Source organism: Myotis daubentonii, chromosome 6 (genome assembly GCF_963259705.1).
Source record: "Myotis daubentonii chromosome 6, mMyoDau2.1, whole genome shotgun sequence".
In the NCBI taxonomy this organism is placed as follows: domain Eukaryota; kingdom Metazoa; phylum Chordata; class Mammalia; order Chiroptera; family Vespertilionidae; genus Myotis; species Myotis daubentonii.
Genome location: NC_081845.1, coordinates 94,203,850 through 94,217,270, shown reverse-complemented (window position 1 = coordinate 94,217,270; position 13,421 = coordinate 94,203,850). Strand labels below are relative to the sequence as shown.

At 42.9% G+C, this 13,421-nt stretch overlaps 1 protein-coding gene across 1 annotated transcript in view; it reads right to left on the bottom strand.

Moving 5' to 3' along the window:
* NUDT3 (nudix hydrolase 3) overlaps positions 1–13,421 on the bottom strand; it is a 109,343-nt gene that overhangs the window by 24,765 nt on the left and 71,157 nt on the right. The window lies entirely within an intron of this gene.

The following is a 13,421-nucleotide window of genomic DNA, read 5'->3' as shown; positions in this document are numbered from 1 at the left end:
AAAGGGCAAGGCCCTTGTCCACAGGGCAAGGCCCCTTATCTGACTTGTTCTATGTACAGTGTGCCCAGGACAGAGCTCAGCACCTGGCAGGAGTTCAGCAAAACTAAGTCAACAAAAACATACACCCGGTCATTGCGCCAGTGACAGGTACTGACAGAGATGCACAGAGCAATGTGAAGGTCAGAAAGGGATGAGGAGAGCGACAACTTCATCCAGTGGTTAGGCATTTGAGTATATACTCTCTATCTCTGATTATTTTATTTATTTATATATTTTTAAGATCTGTGTCTTTCTAATGTATTATTCAATCTATTCCAATTTACTAATTTTCTTTTAAGCTGTATCCGGGCTAGAGTTATCCTATCTCTAGTCTGCATTTTATTTGATATTTTAAATTTCTACATGTTCTTTACATATCTATCTGTCTCCATTACATACGACCTGTGAATGCTGCAGACAGAGCCATGGAATCAGAGGCGGGTTGGCTCCAACCTTCATGTGCACTGCCTCTGTGTCCTCTCCCTACCTAGGTCCACATCTTTCCAAGTCTCAGCTCCTGGTGTCCTTCCCATCAGGCACCTGGGCCCCACTCCAAGGGTCCAGGCTGCATTCTGCCGTGCCACTCTGTTTCTGATCTACTTCATTCATTCATTCATTCATTCATTCATTCATTCATTCATTCATTCAACAAATACACACTGAATGCCTAATCTGAGCCAGATAACACTTTGCTCTTGAGCCAGACTATGACTTTTTTAGCTTTTGCTTTTTGTATCTGTCTCACAGGTCACCTTGGAGCAGGAGCCCTAAAGGTCAAGACCTGGTGAAAGCCCTCTCACAAGTACGCCTTCATCAACTGGAACATGAATGCACTTCCAGTTCAATGAATTTTGTAGCATGGCCTGACCAAGAACTGAAACATATTCAGATGATCAAGAAATAAATAAAGGAATAGCTTCTATTTTAAAAGAACAAAACATGGAAACAAAATCATATGTAATGGAGAGAGATAGATATGTAAAGGGTCAAAGGTGAGGGAAAGATGAACCCCTGGAAATGCCATGGAATGTTCTAACTTGTTTTCTATTACTACTACCTTATTTGTATAATGACCTAAAAATTAAGACAAAAATATTTTCTAAACACAATACAGGTGCTCAGTAACTTTGTACAGAATGAACAAAAATTTAAACTAAGTACTCTAAAAGTATTTTTGTTTTATTAATCTTCACCCAAGGATACTTTTCCATTGATCTTTAGAGAGAGTGGAAGGGAGGGGGAGAGACAGAGAGAGAGAAACATTGATGTGAGAGAGACACGTGCATTCCGACCAGGGCCAGGGATCAATCCTGCAACCAAGGTGTGTGCCCTTGATCAGAATTGGATCTAAGACCTTCAATTGTCGGGCTGATACCCTATCCACTGTCCACTGAGCCAAATCTGCTAGGGCTACTCTAAAAGTTTTAAGAGATATTGAACAGAAGCAAAAGAAGCCAATTTAAAGGCCTAGATGCCTAAATGAACTATATTTTAAAATTAATTTTTGCTAATTATCTGTCAAGGAATTCCATTCCTTTCTCTGGCCAACATGCCTGTTTCTTTTCCTAGTCTTTTCCACATCCAATCTTGTCCCCATACGGCTTTCAGTCTACTTGAATGGAAATGTCTACCTTTTCTTCTTTAAATTGCTTCTCTACAGTTTTAGAAATAACTGCACTTTCACAGCCAGCTAAGGCCAGCTAGATTGTACTTTATGAATTAAGCAGTGAAGCAGCCTGAACAACTGGGACAAGCTGGCACAGCAGCATGAGCTGGGAAGCCAATTCCGTCCTCTGATCCAGGCAGCCCATGTGTCCTCCACACCCTGGTCACAGGAATGCACTGACAGGGCCAGGGAGTAGAGCTGTCAGGGTTGGGATGAGGGGGAGGTAAAGAAAAATCCATAGAGGTTCAAAGAGGCCATCATTTTTTTCTTCTAGAAAGTGGAGAAAGAGTTCTCTTTAGCAGTTATTGTGCAATTAATTTTTTTTGTTAATTCTCACCCGAGGATATTTTTTCCATTGATTTTTAGAGAGAGTGGGAGGAAGGAGAGGGAAAAAGAGGGAGAGAGGGAGAGGGAGAGAGAGAGGGAGGGGGGGAGAGAGAGAGAGAGAGAGAGAGAGAGAGAGAGAGAGAGAGAGAGAGAGAGATATGAGAGAAACACAGCTACTGGTTGCATCTTGCATGTGCCCCAATTGGGGCTGACCAGGGCAGAATCAAACTTGCAACCCAGGTACATATCCCTGACTGGGAACCAACCCTCCACCCTCGGCGCATGGGCTGGCACTTGGAACCACTGAGCATGATCCCATGCACACTGACCAGGGCACATGTCCGGGTTGCAGGCTCCACCCCAGTATCGGGCGTGAAGGAGGCAGCTAATTGATGGTCCTCTCTCATCAATGTTTCTCTGTCTTCCTCCCCTCTCTCTAATAATCAATAAAAATGTATTAAAAATGTTTTTTATCTTAAAAATCCCAAAAGTTTAGAAAATGGTCTTCAAATTTTAAGGGCACAAATCAACTTCATATTATGACAATTCAATATAATTTAAAAATTTTGTTTAATAGTAATTTCTGCATTCAGCATCAACATATAACCTGGATTTACTCTGTCAGGCGCAGTTGAGAAAAATATAAAAGCATTTTCCTTTATAAAGTTTATGCACTCATAAAATCTAGAGTAAGTCAAACCACACCGCCATCTGGACACTGACATTTCAGTGGCATTTACTTTCACTTCTCATTAATGTTCAAGTTGTAGAAACTAACGGTAGTTTTTTTTGTTTCTTAGTGTCTCTTTCGAGTTTTATATTAACACTTAGGGGATCTACTTATATAAATTCTACCTAAGGTGATCCTACCAATGATTCTATAGTAAAAAGCCAAGAAATATTCCTCTATTTACCAGTTGTTATTTATTTTTATTTAAATAAAAAATATTTTTTATTGATTTCACAAAGCAAGGGGGGAGAGAGAGAGAAACATCAATGATGAGAGAGAATCACTGGTCAGCTGCCTCCTACAGGCCTCACACTGGGGATGGAACCCGAAATCTGGGCATGTGCTCTGACTGGGAATTGAACCCTGACCTCCTGGTTCAAAGGTCGACACTCAACCACTAAGCCACACTAGGCTGAGCTATTTACCAGTTTTTAAAATTGAGCCTTAGACCGGGCCATGGTGTCTCCATGGTTGAGCATCGACCTCTGAACCACAAGGTCACAGTTCAATTCCCAGTCAGGGCCAGGAGGCAGATAATTAATGATTCTCATTACTGATGTTTCTCTCTCTCTCCCTCTCCCTCCCTCTCTGTAATCAGTAAAAATGTATTTAAAAATGTAAATAAAATTGGGATTTAGCAGTTTTCTTAGGAGAAGGCTCTTCTTTAGTACGAAAGAGAATTTCAGTTCTTAAAAGTCATAATGCTGAAAAAGACAGATTCCTCATGGGCAAAGGCCCTCCATGGCAAGGTTCACTATAACCATTTTACTTTTTCATCATTTCCCACAGTCCAACTTCCATCTCCCAGCTCTCTCTCACATGCTGCCGCCAGCAATTGGGCTGTTATTTTTATCTCTCATGTGACTCTTGCATGTAGGTTGGGGTAGGTGTCAGGGTCACATCTGACAGATTTCTGGCCCAGACATTGGGGATAAGATTTGGTTCAGGGTACATGTAAGGTGGTCCAGCCAAGGTGCTGGTATGAACCTGTCTTTCTCAAATTCATTTGAAACAGTTATAATGTCAATCTGTATGTCACAAGGTCCTACTCCAGAGGAGACTATTTAAAAGTCCTTATTGCCCTGACCGGTTTGGCTCAGTGGATAGAGCGTCAGCCTGTAGACTCAAGGGTCATCCCAGGTTCGATCCGGTCAAGGGCATGTACCTTGGATGCGCACACATACCCAGTAGGGAGTGTGCAGGAGGCAGCTGATCGATGTTTCTAACTCTCTATCCCTCTCCCTTCCTCTCTGTAAAAATCAATAAATATATTTTTTTTAAAAAAGAAAGTAAAAGTTCTTCTTAGCAGGAAGACATCTAAATAGCCCTAGCCAGTGTAGCTCAGTGAATAGAGCGCCAACCCATGCACGGAAGGGTCCCAGGTTCAATCCTGGCCCAGGTCAGGGCACATGCAGGAGGCAACCAATCAGTGTGTCTCTCTCACACTGATGTCCCTGTCTGTCTCTCTCCCCCTCCCTTCCACTCTCTTTAAAAAATCAATCAATGGAAAAAATATCCTCAGGTGAGGATTAGCAACAACAATAAAAAAGAAATCCAAATAAATTATCTATTGGCCTTTATTATTCAACCATACACAGGTGAACTTTAAAATACTAATTCTAGCACTTTAGGTCTAGTCAACAAACATAATCTGAGCAAGTGCCTAGTTTTTATAAAGAAAAAAATCTCAGCCCTGGCCAGCTGGCTCAGCTGGTTGGAGCATCCTGTACCCAGAAGGTTGTCGGCTCAATCCCCGATGGGGTACGTATGGGGGCCAACCTATCAATGCTTCTCTCTCTCACATCAATGTTTCTCTCCCTTAAAAAAAATTCAAATGTCTTTTTTCTTTTTATGATGTTTTACTGAAATTGGAAGTATTTATTTGCAAAGGGCTGGACCAATCAGGGAAACGTCCCCATGTTTCCCTCTAGTTCCCCCCTCTCCCCCAGTGTGTACATGAGGATTGGGCAGGCACGTCTGTGGACAGGCACTTTGAGCCTGCCATTGAGATGACCTCCCACCACAAAGAGCCTGGCTTTGTTGTGTAGTAAGGATGGGTACAAAGTGGACCGTCACCTGTTGAAACCAACTTTTTACTCTAAGGGAGACATTGGGGCTGACACTGATGACTGTCTAGCCCACAGGCACTCTCCCGCCCTTGCCTTGCTACTGGGAAGTCCAGATTCTGTCAGGTGAGAGCTAAGGCACATGTGGCGTGGCACAGGGAATTCTACTTTCCTCTGCAGTGACCCACTTCTGGATAAATGGCTCCTGAGACGATGTCTCTCAGGGGTTTCTGGGAAAGATTTCCCACCACGATAAAAAAGCATTGCACAAAAAGAAACCCTATACCTCCTTGCTGTCAAGTGGGAACCTGAAACTTGGAGCTGCAACAGTCATCTTGTGATCATAAGGGGAAGGCCAAGAGAATCAACGAGAAGCTGAACCAAATTCTGACACCGCTGAGCTGCTGAAGCAACGCGATATGGCCAACCTCTGTCTTCTTACGTGAGAAAATTAACTGGTGCTGTTGAAGCCACATTTAGTCAGGTATTCTGGTACTTGTATCAGAAAGCTTCCTGCTACTTCGCTTGATTTAAAAGGTAGCTCTGTGAGACGCTGGGTATCCAAAAACAAAAATCCTGCAAGTTCACAGGAGCTGTAGTATCAACGTTTCCTTTATTAAAGCATTAAGCCCAGACCCAAAAGGAACTCAGAGGAGCAACTCCAGTGCAAGTGTCCATAGAGGAAACCCACAAACTAAAACATATGGCCTTCACTGTGCGCCCCTTTCTGGCACCGGCCAAACTTTCCACCCCACAAGGAAAGAATCACAGTGAAGACAGACGGGAGCACCAGCAGATGGGGAGCCAGTGTTATGTGAAATCCCTTCCCAGGGTTTTGTCGTTGTTGTTTTTAAATGAAATATTTCAAACATGAAAAGGTAAAGAAAATAATAAACACTGAGCCACGTGGGGTTCCTTCAAGATGCGTCAGAATCAGAGTTCTTACATTTATTTTCTATGTAGCAAACAAATTCTGTGCTAGGCAGTTTGCATTTGTAAATTCAATGAATTAAGAGGAGGTTGTTAAGTGGCACCTCAGTCAGGTAACTTAGACCTGCACAGGTCCAGTGGCTGTTGGTTAAAGGTGGTGGAGTCTCTAGAGGCAAGAGTTGCATTTAGTATTTGCTGAAACCACTGTGAATTATACTGGAGTCAGTGAAAAAGTAATCTGTGGCTATACTTCCTAATGACTAAAACTCTTTCCTGGAATGTGGAGCTGGGTCAGAAAGCAAATACAACTGTTTTGGAAGAGTCATCTGGACTCAATTCATTTAGCAGAATGCACTTGGCTCCTAGCCCAGTAATTCAGTCTCTCTTCAGAGTTCCAACACAAACCAGCTCAAGCACAGTACTATATTCTCTATGGGGGCAGATTCTAATCTCTACACTAAGCCACTGAATTAACTATTCATTAATGGGTAGCATTCAATGATGTGTGATAATGTAGACAGTTTATAAACTTAGTAAAAATATATCTTTTTTTAATTCCAGACTTTAAAAAATTCGTCGAAAGGTAATTTAGGAGTAGTTATTTGTAGTAAAAGAGAGCTAATCTTTAAATTAGGTTCTCTGAATTTAAAGTTCCTAATAAGTTTAAAATAAGTAATAAGCAAGAAATAATATATATCAATTCTTTGACTAAAGAGTGATTTGCTTTTTTAATCCTCACCCGTGGATATTTTTCCATTGATTTTTTTAGAGAGAGTGGAAGACAGAGGGAAAGACAGAGAGAAATACTGATGTGACAGAAACAAAGCAATTGGTTGCCTCCTGCGCACCCCCAAACCAGGGCCCAGGCTGGGGAGGAGTCTGTAATGAATGACACGCCCTTGACAGGAATCGAACCTGGGACCCTTTGGTCCGCAGGCCAATGCTCTATCCACTGAGCCATACTTGGGCTAAAGAGTGATTCTTTTAAAAAGCTGCTTGATATAAAGCTGCTTAAAAAGATGACTGAATTTACAAAAACGTGACCTACTTAGAATTTTTTATCTACTGAAAGCAAGATATCCCTATTCATGTCTTAAATGATTAGCTTAGAGCAGCAATTTTCAACCGGTGTGCCACAAAAATTTTGAAACATGCAATACCTGACTATTTAGTCAGGGGCACTGGCTTCTTTTCCCTTAGACTTTGGCATTAAAAAATGTTAACAGCCCTGGCTGGTTTGGCTCAGCGGATGGAGCGTTGGCCTGCGGACTGAAGAGTCCTAGGTTCGGTTCCGATCAAGGGCATGTGCCTGGGTTGCGGGCACATCCCCAGTGGGGGGCGTGCAGGGGGTAGCTGATGGATGTTTCTCTCTTATTGATGTTTCTAACTCTGTCCCTCTCCCTTCCTCTCTGTGGAAAAATCAATAAAATATATTTTTAAAAAAATGTTAACAGCCAATGCAACAATAGCCGTCAAGTGTGTCTAAATCAAAATTATACCTATTTTTTTGTCAGATCGGCAAAAAATATCTTTTGATATTTTTGATAAAAATGCTGCAGAATTTTAGTAATTAGTTTATGTGTGCCATGAGATGAAAATAACTGCCTTAGAGAAACAAAAATATTTAAAGTATTACCTCAGAGTCAAAGGAAAGAGAAGAAACATAATTCTAAAAATTAAAAATTTTAACTAAGAAATGTACTAACTAGTAGATTGACTAAGCATATCAATCCTTCTTCTTCCTGAGATTCCATCAAAATGGAAGTAGAGGAATAAGACTGGAAGGAGGCTGTTGGAAGAAAAGCAATTTCAAAAATTCCAAGAAGCTCACAGTGATGAATGAGGACTGAAAGGTGAAGAAAGGCAGGAGCAGCAGCTCAGCTTCCAGACTCTGGAGAGGTCCCAGGGGAGGACAGGGCAGGAGCACACAGCGTGGAAGTGAGAAGGGTCCCGAAAGCCAAAGGTCTAAATACCAAACAGCTATCCCCACACATGGAGAATGGCCAGGAGCCAGGCCCTGTCCCGCAGCCAACTCTGAGGGCTCTCACGGAAGCAGAGAAAGAGGGCGGTACTGCAGCTTACTAATGCAGCTATAAACACCCCCTGAATAAAGTCCTATGTTGGCATTCTTTTAAAAGACCCCTGACACACCAGCTTCACTTCCCTGCAGATCACTCTGCTGCTACTGCCTCAACCATGACTGTCACGGGACAGCCACGGATCACCTGACCCAAGGAAAGAAAGATCAAAATAAGCAAATGAAAACGGGCTCTGGTCAAAAGAAAAAAAAAAAAAAATCAAGAAAATTTGGGAAAATTAGTTCTTATCTTTAAAGAAACTTGAGAAGGTATGGCATCCTAAACAAGAACAAAATGTATATAAAAGCAACCAAGAATAAAAATGATAACATAGAACTTAAAAATGGTAACTTACAACTTAAAAATGACTAGTAAAACAAAACATTCATTAGAAGAGTTAAAAGATAAGTAAATAAAACTTCCTAAAACATAACAAAACAAAGGGATGGAAATATGACTGGACAAGAGTAAGAGTAAAGGCTCAAGCCCTGGCCGGGTAGCTCATTGGTTGGAGCATCATCCTGATAGGCCAAGGTTGTAGGTTCCATCCCCAATCAGGGCACATAAAAGAATCAACCAATGAATACATAAATGAGACAAAAAATCCATGTTTCTCTTTTCCCCTTCCCCTTTATCTCTCTTAAAAAGAAGAGTAAAGGCTCAATCTAGAGCAGCGGTTCTCAACCTGTAGGTCGCAACCCCTTTGGGGGGGGGGGGGTCGAACGACCCTTTCACAGGGGTCACCTAAGACCATCGGAAAACACATATATAATTACATATTGTTTTTGTGATTAATCACTATGCTTTAATTATGTTCAATTCGTAACAATGAAAATACATCCTGCATATCAGATATTTACATGACCATTCATAACAGTAGCAAAATTACAGTTATGAAGTAGCAACGAAAATAATTTATGGTTGGGGGTCGCCACAACATGAGGAACTGTATCAAAGGGTCACGGCATTAGGAAGGTTGAGAACCACGGCTCTAGAGGATCTAATATCTAATTAATACAAATTACAGACAAATCATTGAGAAATTTCAAGACCTCAGGGATAAAGAGAAGGACAAAACTGAGATCTCCAGAGGAATAAAAACCACACTAATACTAGGCTTATTATCCACAACACTGAAAATAGTATTTTTAATTTTAAGGGAAAGTGATTTTCAATAAAAAATTCTCTTCAGCAAAACCTTCAGTGAGACATTGCCAGTTGACTCCCGTACACACCCCAGCTGGGAATTAAACTTGCAACCTGCGTATGTGCCCTGATCGGGAATCAAACTGGCAAACTTTTGGTGTACAGGATGATGTTCCTACAAACTGAGCCACCTGGCCAGGACACAATAATCTAGCTTTTAATTTAAAGGCAGAATTGGCAATTTGGTTTGAAATGACAAAAAAAAATTCCATTTTGCCAAATATCACTGTGAAGGTGAGCTTGCTTTTTCTAAAACATGTAATATTGCATATGCTCGGTTCACTCAATAGAGATAACAGTTTATTTAAAAGCAGTGAAACTACAACCACATTTCTCACTCTCAATTTGCTGCGGAATTTCATCATGCATTTTTTATTTCAGTCATTCTAACAGGCATTCAATTATCTCATTGGTGAATGACATTAAAGGTAATTTTTTAAAAAGTAAACATTTAAAAATTATTAATTTAGATAACAAAAATGAGTTAGTATCTTTTATACATATTCAAAATAAAAAGAAATGAAGGCTTAAATGGTACGTTTAGCTCTGCTTGACCAAAAGGGCAACTTTAAACAGATAACCTCTTGAAGTCCCTTCAACAGTGTGATTCTATGACCCTATAAAAATAAATTCCAATTAAAACCATAGTACCTATATGCACAGGCATGCTCCCTCAGGTTTCTCAAGTCTAAAGAGCTCTGTGATGTTCTCATGCAGTTTTGCACCCAGAACTGTGCTGGTCACACACCTATAACTAGCTGATGGTCTTTCTTTCAGCTCTCATAAACCTCAGTGAAAGCATGTCATGGAGGAGCTCTTGGATGGAAATAATACTCTCAAAAAGTCGCGGTTCATTTACACAATGGTATACTAACTCTGCCGTAAAAGGGAAGAAAAACTTACCCTTTGCCACAGCATGGAGGGACCTGGAGAGCATTATGCTAAGTGAAATAAGCCAGTCAGAGAAAGACAAGTACATGATTTCACTCATATGAGGAATTTAATGAACAAACGGACTACCAAGCAAAATAGAGACAGATTCATAGACAGAGCAGGCAGACAGCTCTGGTTGGGGAGGAACAGTGTTGGGGGTGGAAGGATTGAGCAAGAAAAAAAAAGAGAACTCATGGACAACAGTTTGGTGAGTGGGGGGGATGAGGTGGAAGAGGGCATAGAGGGGATAAATGGTGGTGGACAATTCTATATATACTAGAGGCCCAGGGCACGAAATTCATGGACGGGGGCGGAGGGCCGGGGTGGGGGGGGTCCTTCAGCCTGGCCTGTGCCCTCTCCAATCCAGGATTCCTCTCGCAATCCGGGACCGCTGGCTCCTAACCACTCACCTGCCTGCCTGCCTGATTGCCCCTAACCACCTCTGCTTGCTGGCCTATGCTCCCAACTGCCTCTGCCTTGGCCCCAGCCACCGTGGCTTTGTCTGGAAGGGCGTCTGGAAGATGTCCAATTTAATTAGCATATTACCCTTTTATTAGTATAGATAAAAGCCTAAGTGACTGTCCGACCAGTAGCTATGACGCACAATGACCACTGGGGGCAGATGCTCAACGCAGGAGCTGCCAAGCTGCGGTGACTTCGCAGCTGTGGTTCTTGGATGATGTACCTGGAACCAGAGAGGAGGGAGCCCGATTCCGGGGTGCGTCACCTGAGAACCACCATCTCGCAATCCAGGATCCCCTGGGGGATGTGAAAAGCCAGTTTCGGCCTCATTCCCGCAGGCCAGGCCAAGAGACCCCACCAGTGCACAAATCCGTGCACGAGGCCTCTACTCTATAATAATAAAGGCATATATGCTAATTAGACCAGAAGTCTGGCCCCGATTGCTTGATGCTATCAACGGGTACAAGTGGTGGCTGCCAGCCCCAGATGCCCCTCAGGGCTTCTCCACCTCCCCCTGCTCCTGAGGGGGGTGATCAATGCTGGTAGCTGCCTCTCCCACCCATTGCCAGTGACAGCCCTGCTTGCACCCGCTGCCAGCGCCATAGCTGCTGTTTGCACCCACTGCCGGCACCGGCCCCGGCCCCGCCCGCAGCCAAGGCTGGAGCTGCCGCTCACACCCGCTGCCGGCACCTAGCACCAGTCCTGATCGCTCAGCACCGTCAGCGGGTGTGAGCTGTGGCTGCTGGCCCGATTGCCCCTGAGGGCTTCTCCACCTCCTCCTGCTCCTAAGGGGCCGTTGGGGCAGCAGCCGATGCTTGCAGCTGCTGATGGCGCCGGCCCAATCACTCTGTGCCATCAGCAGGCGAGAGCAGAGCCAGCGCCGTCAGCACGTGGGAGCGGTGGTGGCGGGAGCAGGGCTGCCGGCAGACAGGGGACCTGGGGCCACAGCCAGAGGGGCCAGGCAGGGGCGCAGAGGATAGGCTGAGACCTGCCCCTGTGCCCACCCATGGCAGCCTTGCAGCCCACAGTTCCTTTCAAGGTGCACGAATTCGTGCACTGGGCCCTAGTTACTATATAAGCCATTAGGAAAAACCAGCAGGCCCTGTCAGGTTACTTACTGGTTGAGCATCTTCCTGATATACCAAGACTGTGGGTTTGATCCCTGATCAGGGCACATACAAGAATCAACAAATGAAATAAATAAAATAAAATAAAATAAAATAAAATAAAATAAAATAAAATAAAATAAAATAAAATAAAAAAATAAAAAAATAAAAACCAGCAGGATGGAGCCTCTCCTCCGGATTCACTATCTAAGACTGTGTCAATACCACGGTGATTTAAGCAGAAGGAACAGCAAGTAGAAAGGCCCTGAAGGGGAAGAGGGGGAGAGCGGGCTACCAGTGTGGGTGGGGCACAGTGAACTAAAGAGAGGAGGGTGAGATGAGGTCCCAGAAGGAGGCAGATTGTAGGCCATTCTAAGAGTTTCAGCTTAGAAAGCCTTCAAGTGATGGAACCTAACCTGATTTCTTTAACAGAATCACTTTTCCCTGGTGTTGGAAATAGACGGAAGGGGTTAAGAGTGCAGAAGTGAAGGTGGGCAGAGCAATCAGGAAAGAGGTGATTGTGACTTGGACTAAGGTGATAGTCACAGAGGTGGTGAGAAGTGGTTGGATTCTGGGTATACTAGTATGTATACTAAAGGGAAAGCCAACAATATTGGCTAATAAACTAGATATTGGGTATGAGAAAAAAGAAATTAAGGGTAACTCCTAGTTTTGGGGGTTAAGCAAATGAAAGAATAGAGTTGTCATTCATTGAGATGGGGCAGAGTGCTGGAGGAGCAGCTCTCGGAGAAGACAGTGGAATCTCAGGTTTATTTCATATATATTAAGTTGGAGGCGCCCACTGAGCATCTAAATGGAAATACCAAGTAGGCAGGTTAAGGAGAGCTGTGGTTGGGGATGAATGGTCATCCAGTCATCCACCCATCTTCCTACCCATTCACTAACCCGCACCCCCACCCCCACCTACTCTGTTTAAAACCTTGAGATTGGATGGATCACCAAGGAGTAGATGAGACACCAATAAGGAAAGAAAAGACTGAACTCCAGGACATTCAACCCTAAGGGAGGAATGAGCAAAGACACCTCAGATGCATGAGAAAAGTCAGGAACGTATGGAGTCCTGGAAGCCTACTAGAAAAAGGTAGTAAAACATTTTTTTCCAACAGTATTCTGCTTCCAGCCTGATTCTTCTAGCTGAATGCCCAGACATCATATCATGGATAAGACATCTCTACTGTACCTTGCCTGAATTTATTTCTCAGAGAAACTATGACACCACATGATTATTCCTGTTTTAGGTTTTGTTAGGCAGCAATAAATAAAGGACTCAGTTCTTAAATCTGTAACTGTCAGCATCACCAACAAAAGAATTCATATAAATACATTCAACAGCAATATCCTTTAGTTTTCAGGCTGATTAGCACATCTGATGATTCTTCATGGATTACTTCTTCTCAGAACTCCTTTAAACATTAACCTGGTCATCTGGAAACAGAGTAAACTGTCTCAATGATCTCCATGTGGGCCATTTCTTTCCCAACTACCTTACTGTCACCAATCATTTTATTAAAAAAAAAAAAAATTATAGCCCTGGCCGGTTTTCTCAGTGGTTAGAGTGTTAGCCTGTGGACTGAGGGGTTGTGGGTTCGATTCTCAGTCAAGGGCACAAACCTTGGTTGCAGGTTTCTCAGTCCCTGTAGGGGAGTGTGTGGGAGGCAACCAATTGATGTGTTTCTCTCCCATCGATGTTTCTCCCTCTCTCTTTCCCCCATCCTCCCTTCTACTCTCTCTAGAAATCAATGGGAAAAAATATCCTCGGATGAGTATTAAAAATAATGATAATAAAAATAAATAAATAAATGAAAATTATAATAGCAAGATCAGATTTCAAAGCTAAAAATAAACTTGCACCAAAAG